Genomic DNA, 10,774 nt, shown 5'->3' on the forward strand with positions numbered 1-10,774 from the left:
CAGGAAAGTACATTAGACCAGTAGTGAGGAGGGCAGCAGGAAGATGGATGCATTGCACTCTCCCCGCTTTCTGTCGTGTTAGGCACTGAGAGAAGGATGGCAAAAAGCTGTCACTGCTCAGATAATGCACTTTCAAAAGGCTGTACCAAATACTTACACATTTTCTGGTGAAGTACCAAATACTTATGCTTTTTCTATTCTTCCCAGATACAGCTTGTTTCTTTGAAGACAGTATGGCTCAATTCAGTCCAGGTGTAATTACAGTAGCTTCTGTTGCAACATCCTTATAACCTGGCTAAAATTGGTTTTTTGTTCCACATTTTCTTTTTCCTAACTAGCCACAGCTCCATTGTCCAGGCTTTTAACACTTGTAGCAAACCAGCAATTGCTGCCTGAAGTGCTTTTGTTGTCCATTTGCAAGGGATGACCTTCGTTTTCTCTCAGCACACATCTCCAGACGAAAATGAAATCTTTCACAGTTGAGTGGCTTTCAATACACAAGCAAAGGCAGAGTGAAAAAACTTAGCACTGCTATTAAAGCTGCTCTCTGTAAACAATTACTTGTCTTAATAGGGATTAATATAAGAAATAAGCATTGAAAGAAAGTGAAATCACTGCAAAGCCTGTCTTGCAGCTATAATTTCTTTCTGCAAATAGATCTGTGACACTACTGACTAAGTCAGGCACTCTTCATCAAGCAGGTAATCAAGAGTGAGTGCAGAAACAAACTACACTGGTATCCATGGGAAGAAAACCTGCTTGTTTATTTGTTGTTAATTATGAAGACTGCAAATACATGCTGACATACAGAAAGCATATGCTATAAGGAGTTTGGTGGCTTTTCAGCAATACAAAGTTTACATGAGACTTCAACTAAAGGACAAACTGGTGTGTGCAGAACACTAGAACAAATAAGAATAAGCTAGGTAGTAACTTTTATTTGGTGAATTTTAATGCACAGTCAGTTCATTAGGAGCCACAGCAATAAAGGACGAACTGCTCAGAGATGCACTAGCATGATCAGCTACATTAAATGCAACCTTTTGAACCACTAATAAGATTACATTTCAGTGAGCTAATCAATGCAATATTATGATGACATGGAGTTAAAATAAATTTTTAGATTAGAAATCAGGCCAGTCATTTAGATGAAATTAACAGTCCACCTTTCCTTGTTTTTACATTTCTTAAAATTCGACTCAGTGTTAATAGCTTTTCAGAATCCTTTCTTTGTTATGTTCCATTTGCCATACACTGGAACCATCTTGTTCAGCCAAGTGAAGTGATTAGTGAAAATCTCATGCTTTGTTGTAATGTGTGGAAAAGGGACAACACCTGGGGAGATGCTTATCTCATTTTGCCAAGGGACACCAGTCACCCAAAGATGCTAACAGCTGAACAGCAAAGACAAAGACTTCTTTAAATGCTGAGTGTGGACCCTGCAATCTTGTCTAACTCCATGTTCTGGTGACAGTGCTGGCCTGCTCTGTTCCAGAGTCACCTGTGTCTCCCCTGTCTCGACACAGAGGTGGTTCACATTCCTCAGCTTCTCCATAGAGCTCAAGAAGTAGCTCTGAGCTTAAGAGATTGCTCTGGACACAGCCAGCACATCCCACTGAGCTGTGTGGCTTCCCTGAAGAGCATGCATGTGGCCAGTCGTGGCACTGCCACCAGAGAGGCCACCCATGCCACCTGCTATGGGAGCATCTCTGTGTGCTGAGCACCTGGAATACACAAACACATGTGCTCCGTGTCATGCAGCAACAAATGCTTAGCAATAATTGTTAGGTTATGTGACAGCAGCTCATTGGAACAAGCATAAAGGCCCACACACATCATCCCAAAACCTGCTCCTTTTTCCTTTTTACCTCTCCAGCCAGGCTGTCTTCTGACTACCCACTGCCTTATGTCCTTTGAGCAGCTTATCTGCCTTTTTTTTTCTTTTTTTTTGTTACATCTTATCTCCCTCAGTTTAAATAGTGTGGGTTTTTTTCTGGTGGTAGAAATCAAATACTGTGCTCTAAGTGTCAGTAGATGAAAACTGTTCTACTTTCTCATCTCTAAAAAAACACATGTATCTTGCTTCAATCTGCTATATACCACTGCTCAAGGCTTTTATTTTTCTCTGTCAGGTTTCAGAATTCTGTGCATTCTGAGGTCAGATGACAGGATGCAATGTTTATGCCATTTGTTTTTTAATGTTTCTCCTTAAAAAAAAACATTAATTTGCTTTTTGATGCTCATGGTATTTATGGCATCATTATTCAGTGTTTATTTAAAATAAAAAATTAAATCTTTGACACATTGAACCAGAGCTCTGGGATAGAGAATATACTATTCCCCTCTTTTTTAACCTGTAGAATCTATTTTACCCAGTTCAATGCTCAATTATTTATTTCTATAGGTCAGAGATGCCTCTGTTTCAATCTTCACTGAAAACTGATGTCAACTGTGCTGAATTTAATCCATCTCTTTACACCACTGTCCCCTTTCCTTTTTTTCCTCTATGACTCTTCCAATTTCCTTTGCATGGCTAATATCTGCCTGAGCAACAGCAACTTTTACTTTATCATTATTCTATAATCTCCTAATATCCTTTTTAATATCCCCCTAGTGTAAGATTTATTATCCTTTTTTTACTAAAATAAATAGCAATCAGAATATTATTACTATTACTATTAAATTTTATAAAGATCATACATTTATAAATTCTATAAAGAGAATAAGCAGACAAATGCAATTGAAATCAAAGGTAAATGCCAGATTAGTGTGACATTCTTGCTGTCATCAGCCTGGTTGTCTCCAAATGACCAATTTCCTTCAACCAAGAGTTCAGGTTAGGAATCCTCTCCCCACATAGGGATGGTCAAGAATTTTGTATTGTTCCTCAGAGCAGAAAGGCTGGGATGGCTTTCTTTGCTCTCCTTGACGTGTCTTTAAGTATATGTTAAACAAAAGCAGTTACTGGGTTTTGTGGTAAATCACAGAAGCTCAATATACACTGTGAGCAAAATTCACACTTTTCCATCTACACCCAGCAGGCAGCTTCATGGTGGAATAAAACTGTCTGCAAAAGGCATATTCAGATCAGATTTTGTTGTTCTCTTGTGAACTCTTCGTAATAACTGCAGAGGAAAATAACACATTTGCAGAAAATAATGGTATTACATTGATGCTGTCAAAAGAGCTAGAAAAGATCTGACAAAGGTTGAATAAGCCATTGAAATGCAATTTTTCTTTTATGTTACCTGTTCAAAATGCAAATTGCACTTGGTTAGTTTTACATTTGTGACACACCTTCTGCCTGGAAATGTAATTTGCTTAAGAGGCAGTTAACTTCTGTGTAAAAACCAGAAATTTAAGTCTCTGAGTGAAATTGATCTATTTACATGATATCTTTATTCCAAATATGGACTTATTTTTTATTTTGCACTTGTGCAAGCATTTTAGGTAGTTCTCATGTCTGTTCAAAAATTATTTGAAGACTCCTCTTATTTCTTTTTAATGTATTTTTCCCCAGACATTTATTTGAAGATTAGAAGGACCTCTATAACCTTTATTGCTTAATCAAGACACATTCAAAAAAAACCAAAAAAAAACCAAAAAAAAAAAAAAAAAAGGAAAATGCCCACATTTTTTCTGCTTTTTCTTCTGGTTTTCAAGCAATGACAAAGCCCCCAGGTAACTCCTTCCTGTTGATCCAAATACAACACATGATGAGAAGGCACAGCTTGAGTACAGGACCATATCAACAATTTTGCAAGCATGATATGCAGAAAACCAAGGAGGGTCTGAGCCCATACCCCAGTCTGTCTGCTTTTAATTTGAGCCATACAGAGTTTTGCCACTTATCACTGTCAGACCTGGCAGCCCAAATGCATGAGTTAATGCACTTTCACCAAATTACATCTTCAGAAAACTCGAGGGACCTGCTGTGGAGTAGTCTGGCCATAGCACAAACAATGAGAGAGCAACAAGCCTTGGTACTAAATCAGTTTGCTATTTTGTTTCCTGCTTCTGAACAATGGAATACAATCAAGAAAGCACTTCAGGTTTTCTATGGATGAAAAATGAATCCGGTATCACATCAGAAAAGACACCATCAGCTCCAGCAGGGTCTGCTGCCACAAGTTTGTCATCAGCACATCTGGATGGCAGGTGAGTACAGGAATGATGGTGAAGCAGAGGACAATAGTTTTCTACAAAGAAACAGCAACTATTTCTAGTTATACCTTTTTTTTTTTTTTTTGTTTCACTGCAGTCTTCTGAGCAAGTACTTGGAAATTTGCTTTTCTCAAAATGGCGCAGAAGAAGCAGATCACTCCTTCAAAGATGAAAAGAAACAGTTCTTCACAATTCTGCATCTACCAATTTTATGAAGAATGATTTATATGTCAACAAATTTCTTCTTTTTTATTTTATTTTTTTAAGTGGGTCAAAAAGAAATCAGGTTTAGCCAAGTTTATCAGCTGCACATTGCCTCATACTACTCTGTCCAGACATTTTTGTTTCTTTTTCTCTTCTGTTCTTACTTCCTTTGAAACAGCCCCTTCCACTCCTCTCTCACTGCATAGAAATTTTCTTTCTCAGTGTTTTCACTGTATTTTTGCTTGAAGTTTTACATGCCTGCAAGCAGCCTACGAGCAAAAAAATTTGAAAGAGCATCACTTATCTAGCTAGCAAAATGAAACCTAGAAGAGTGTAGGATTTCTCCTCAGGAAAATTGCAGAATCGTAGCTGCTACAAATGGAAAACGCTGTTAAAACTACTGGACTGTACTGGCAGCAAATCAAACAGGCACAAACCAGTTATAAATTAATTTCACTTGAATGTTTTGAGGTTTCAGTGCTGGGTCTGAGCTTCCAGAATAGTCTTCCTACAGAACATGAGGGTAATTCACCAGAGTGGCATTAAAACAGTGTTTATTACCACTACAGTAAAAGGTTCATCCTGGAGAGTTGTAACACCAAATGACTGGAGGTCCTCTCCAGATCTATTAGCTCACATTATCAGTTGTCCAGTTCCTTTTCATGAGCTGAAATTTCCTTTGATTCTACCTGAAACTTAAAGCATTCAAACAGAAAAGACAAATAAAAGCCTCCACACTTGCATTTCTCTGTGCAGCCTTAGACTGGCCACAGCCACCAGCCACCTCAGTCACAAAGTGGAACTGCTGGCAGCTCTCCAATGTAGCCACACTTTGTTTTCCCTAGGTCTGCTTTCCAAAAAATAAAATACATGAATTACAATAAAATGCAACAAACAGTAACATAGGTTTTGTAATGCTGTTGATGCTACCTCACAAATTTCTGTCTCTTTTTGTGAGGCTCAGAACATCTGTGAGTCAGTGGCTTACAGAAGGTAATTAGCTCTTGATTAACACTTACACCTAATTTTATATAATTTCACATTTTCTAGTTTTCTCAGCATAGCCTGCTCTGGTTCTTTCTGTACTGAATGAACAGCATTGTCTTACCCTGTGCTCCTCTCAAGGGAAGCATTCTGCTGCTGTTCTGCAGCCTGGTTCTCAGACACATCCTGCTGCACTGCTCGGCACCAGGGTGACTCTTGCTAGGGCTGTAATTCTCCACATACACAGACAAACAAAAGCACTTTTTCTCACCTATTTCCAATCAACTTCAAATTAAGGCAAGAACACCCCAAAACGATCAAAGAGGGGCTTGACTGAACAGGCATGAGGCAGTTGGTGTGGTACTTGATGGTGACTGACCCAGCATGAAACAGGTATGAGTTCAGAGCTACGCACGTGTCTCATCTGATGGACGTTTCTTTTTTGTTCTGCATCCACCAGCCCAGCACTCTTCTGGCTTCTTAGATGTCACACCTGTGTGTGAAGTAGAAAGCTCTTGGAAAGTCCCCATCTATGAAAATACACCCTCCCTCCAAAGAAAGAAGGAGTGAGTTTCTCTCTTCAGCATCAACCACTTTATCTGGCAGCACTCAAATATGTATTTAATTTTTTATTAAAGTTCTATTACCTTTGGAAATCTGTAAGGCTCCTGAACTGGTTGTTTTGAAGACAACTGAAGGTCATATATTTTGGTTGATGGCTGGAACATGCTGGAAGAATCAAGTGTCAAATCAGGCTCTGAAACATAAACTTAGTTTGAATTTTTGCTTTTTACTGAGAACATATGTTTGGGGAGATGCCCTGAGGCCATACCATGCCTTATCTTTAGATTTGAATGCTTTTATATATTCAGACAATTAAACCATAAACTCTCAAGGTAACAGGGAAATTATCACTATTGGACTAGAATATTAAATATCCATCTTGGTTAGTTGGTAGCTGAGGATACAGCTCAAGCTTAGTCTTCTGTGGGTACACTTACTTCTGCCTATTGTCTCACTGTATTTGTGTGTGCTTTATTTTTCATTGGCCATGATGCTCACCAGCTTTCACAGGAGTTGCCACTGTTAATAATAGGTAAGTGATGATAAATTGTGTAATTCTGTCACTTTTGATCCTACTTTACCCTTCATAAATGTAGCTAATGAATGCTGACCTCATAAGTCCTCTCCCTATTCACTGGCTCAAGGTAAACAGCCTTTTCCTTTCACAATTTTTGTCAAAGCCTTTCTGACATGCTTCACTCACAAAGTATTTTGCTGCCTTTCTTGAAACAAGAAAATCTTTGCTGCAAAGTTAGAATGACCTTGATTTTTTTTTTTCCTGCTAAGATTACACTCCTTGCAGGTACTGCTTCCCTTTGAGTGGTTTGCTCTGACTTGAAGGGATTTTACAAGGTCTTCTTTATCTCTTCATCCCAGACTAATTCATTATAAATGTCTACAGCCTGTCTCAGACCTTGGCAGTGCTTGTACTGCAGTGCCTTTCCCAGCTGCTGCTGCTGCTGCCATTGCAGTTTGCTCTGTGTCAGGCAGCTGTTTTACACCCTCCATACCCATGGCAATCTTTCTGCAGGGATCTGCTGAATATTGCTGACCACCAGGTTAGACTGGCTCCAGTTAATGTCAGCCATTTCTTGCTTGGCTCATTGCTGATACTACAAGATAACAGGGATTAACATCAGCAGAAACCTTTGGTCTGGTCACAATGTCATACAGTAAAACCTTCCTAGCACTATGTTCTTCCTTCCATACTGGTAATCTCTCAGGCTGGACAGAGGGGTGGTGAGCACCCTTTAACAGTGATACTCTAAAGAGCTGTCTAAACATGTACTTCTATAGTCTAGCAAGAAAAATTACCTGCCTAGCTAAAGGAAGATATAAGCTTTTATCCCACCAGTACATGTGAATTTTTTTTTTGGTGGTGGATAGACATCAACCCATCCATATTTACAGTACTTCTGTGTTAATGACACAGTTAATGTCACAGCTTTCCTGCAAATATTTCATCAAGCCCTCGACATCAATGTCTATGTGTCAGTTCCTTCTCTTCAATGAGGAAATGTCCACATAACCCTGACCTAAACATCTACAGCAAGAGAAAGGAGTCAAGATTTCATGGCTCTAAGAGGCAGCTGCCAAAAGCAAATCATGGTGTGTACAAACCTGCTCTCATTTCAACGGCACTGGCAGGCAAAGCCAAACCTCCAAGGATCCTGTTTCTCTGTGTGCTAAGCTGGCAAAGACTTTAGCTGACAAAGACTTTAACATAACCAACAGTGATGGCATGTCACCCAGCCTGATTGTTTTCTCCTCAGATTTACTCAAGGTTACCTCCCAAAGTAAGGATATAGACAGGGAAACGTTGCAAATTTTAGATTCTTCAACAGCACTGACAACCTGAGTTGTGTTTTCCAAAGGAGAGAGAATCAAGCTGGGCTGTGCAGTGACTCAAAAGCATTTTCAGATGAGTAGCCTTTGGCTGTACTTCAAATGACACATGCAGCCTACTGAAGCAAGCACAGCCACCAAAGAGGCAATCCTGCCCTTCTCCCCAGTTGCTTGTTTCCACACTGCTTCCTTGTGCTAACACAAGCTTTTCTGTGAATATTCTGCAGCACTGAGAAGACTGAAAAATAAATCTTTTCCTTGGTTTTGGCAAGGTTATTTTTCAGCTCCCAGAGTCTTACCTGTCATCTGACTGCACAAACATTTGTGCTAGCCCAAATATAAGGCAGGTTTGAGGCCACAGAAACTACAGCCTTCCTAGCTGTAGTGATCTGCACAGAGTTGTTAAAGCCAGATAATCCACCAGCTGTCCTTTGTCAGCAATGCTGTTTCTCCAGGTGAGGGTTGCAGGCCCTGATCCAAGACCTGTGCCACACCATGACACAGCCATGCAATATTGTACCTTTGGTCTTTCCAAAAGAAAACTACCATGGGTAAGTGATCTGCCAACAGCAAAACAGCCAGAGTCATGGGTCTATGAACAACTCAAATTACAGTTTCTCTACACATTAAAATGAGATTTTCTAAGATATGTGTCTTTTCACAGAGTAGCCCTAATTACTTTTTGTGTAGGCTGGTGTTTCTCTTCTTGAAACTTTACCTGGTAGGAACTCCTTTTAGGAGAAAACAGAAAAAAAAAGAAAAACAAAAAGAACTTTGTAGTCTCATTCCTGTACAGCTATTTCATTCTGGTTTTGCTATGTCTTCCATTCCTTGGTGTTCCAGCAGTAAGAGAGCAAAACCCAATTACACCTGAAGTAAACCTGTGAAATGAAAACAACTGAGAAAGGAAAAGAGAGAACAGCAAGAGGTCTAGGAGAGCACATCTGGCTCTGCCCAGGGAACACAAGTACCCTGCCTCTTTGTTAGGCTCATGATGAGTGGGCAATTGAGCAGCCAAAAGTGCCTGAAAATGACAGACTGTGAGTACTGCTAAGAGCAGAAAGTGCCCTTCTGTGTGCAACCACTTTATCTGCTCCTGGAGGAGGTGGGATGTCTGTGTGCATGGATGCTTCACTCAGCTCCAGAGCCAGAGAAACCAAGGAATGGACAGGACATTGGCTACAGGGGGACCCTAACAGGTGCTTCAGACTGGATGATGCCTACATTTTAGGGACCTGAATTGCATTCTGTCTTAATACAAATAAAAGATGGTACTCAACAGTACAAAATGTCTAATGAATTTAACTGCAGCTACTTGGATCCTTACAAGCTTAAGCTGAAATAAGGGGAGGCAATATTGTTTTGTTGAGTCTAGTGCTCAGCTGTTTAAACAATCTAACTTGCTGAATAAACTACATGCAAGAGTTTTTGGAATTTTTTTGTTTTTTAAACTTGTTTTAAAATATTTTTTTCCTTAACTACTTAACCTGTGTAATGTTTGGAGACAGATCTTGAGAAAAGTGCCTAATGCAAGACAAGCTATGATGTGCTGGTGACCTTCACCCAGCTCCCTGGAGCCTCCCTGAGTGTGTGATCATCCATTCATTTAGCAGATTCACTCTTCATCATGGACAGGGTTCATCCCACTCACCTTTAATAATGAAGGTATCTTACAGAAGCCATTTCTCTTGTCTTCTTCTGTATGAAGGAAAAAAAAAGCAGTCTCCAATTAGGTATAAAAACTAGAATTGTAAAAAGAAACAGAGGAGAGTGTAAAGCTCTTTTAATAAAGCAGAGGTTGTTTTGTAGTTATTCATCTTTGAAATTTAATGCTCTGATTACTTTAAGAGTTGCAAATTATGGAATGAAAAATAATTTGGCTTTTTTTTACTTTTATATATTGAGTTCATTAACTGCCATTAAAATAATGCAGGACTTACAGAACTAAGAAGTACACACACAAATTGCAGTACTATGTAGACTTCTTGAAAAGCCATGGCTCTTTCCTCGCTGCTCCCTCTATGATTATTTTCATTTCTATAACCAGATTTTTGACCACCAATATTACTTGTTTGTGCCTCTAGGCAATGAACAGATGCACCTCTCTTTCAAGCAATAATATTCTTCACAGGTGATGCTTTTTTAGTTCATTTGAGTCTAGAATTAATCTCTTCCAAGAGTATCTATCTCTTGTTTAGCTCTGCACAATACAACTGTCTTCTGTTGTAGCCTTGTGCTTATACAACTGGTCCAGATGGGTTTCCTTTGTTCTGATTTCCCAAAGGGTGTATGAAACATTATTGACCACTATTCTAAGCTCGTTCCACAGTGGGCACTGAATGTTGCACTGACTGGACCTTCAGCCAGATTAAAAAGAGAAGATTTGCTAATGTTGCACTTCCAGGAAACCCTTCCAGCTAAACATCTGTAGTCATAGCTAACTTTACCATACGTGAAGTTTTCTGGAGCTCAGACCAAATTTTTAAAATTATTATTTACTTAACATAATAAATATTAGTATTAAACTAATATTAAAAATAAAAACATTACTATATTTTGTTAATAAGACTTATCATGCTGATTTTCTAATTAGTGTAATTAATATGCTCAAATTGAAGTGCAATTAACACCAGGAGCATTCATACTGCTCTTTCTGTATATAAAATCAATTATCAATGTATAAATATAGTTTATACCTACAGTTGGTCTTCCAACAGGTAGTAACTTTAGCTGAAAAAGAGTTTTTCCTTTAGTCTCAAAGATTAGATACTTTTGGCAAAAATAACCATTCAGCTACTGTATTTAAGGCCTTAGGTGTCTTTTCTATTTATCCACAATCTCAGGAGTGTTTTCTGGTTCTAGTGATTCCTTTAGACATCCCAAAGCTGAAATTATTTATTTATTTTAATATGCTAAAGCACTGGGTTGTCTTTTTATTGTTTGCTCATTTGTCTTTTTCTGAACAAAGAAAAATATCCTGAGTCTTTTTGGTAGTCAGAATGAGCCACCCACC

General features: G+C 38.8%; 1 long non-coding RNA gene across 1 annotated transcript; it reads right to left on the reverse strand.

The window, feature by feature from the left end:
- Nucleotides 1-764: 764 nt before the first annotated feature.
- On the reverse strand, nt 765-10,247 carry LOC135298855 (uncharacterized). Its single transcript, XR_010360920.1, has 3 exons — nt 9,413-10,247; nt 6,000-6,081; nt 765-5,845 (listed from the first exon to the last, which is right to left on the reverse strand). It is a non-coding gene; the product is annotated as an uncharacterized LOC135298855 (long non-coding RNA).
- Nucleotides 10,248-10,774: the final 527 nt, after the last annotated feature.

This window comes from Passer domesticus, chromosome 4 (genome assembly GCF_036417665.1).
Source record: "Passer domesticus isolate bPasDom1 chromosome 4, bPasDom1.hap1, whole genome shotgun sequence".
Taxonomy (NCBI): domain Eukaryota; kingdom Metazoa; phylum Chordata; class Aves; order Passeriformes; family Passeridae; genus Passer; species Passer domesticus.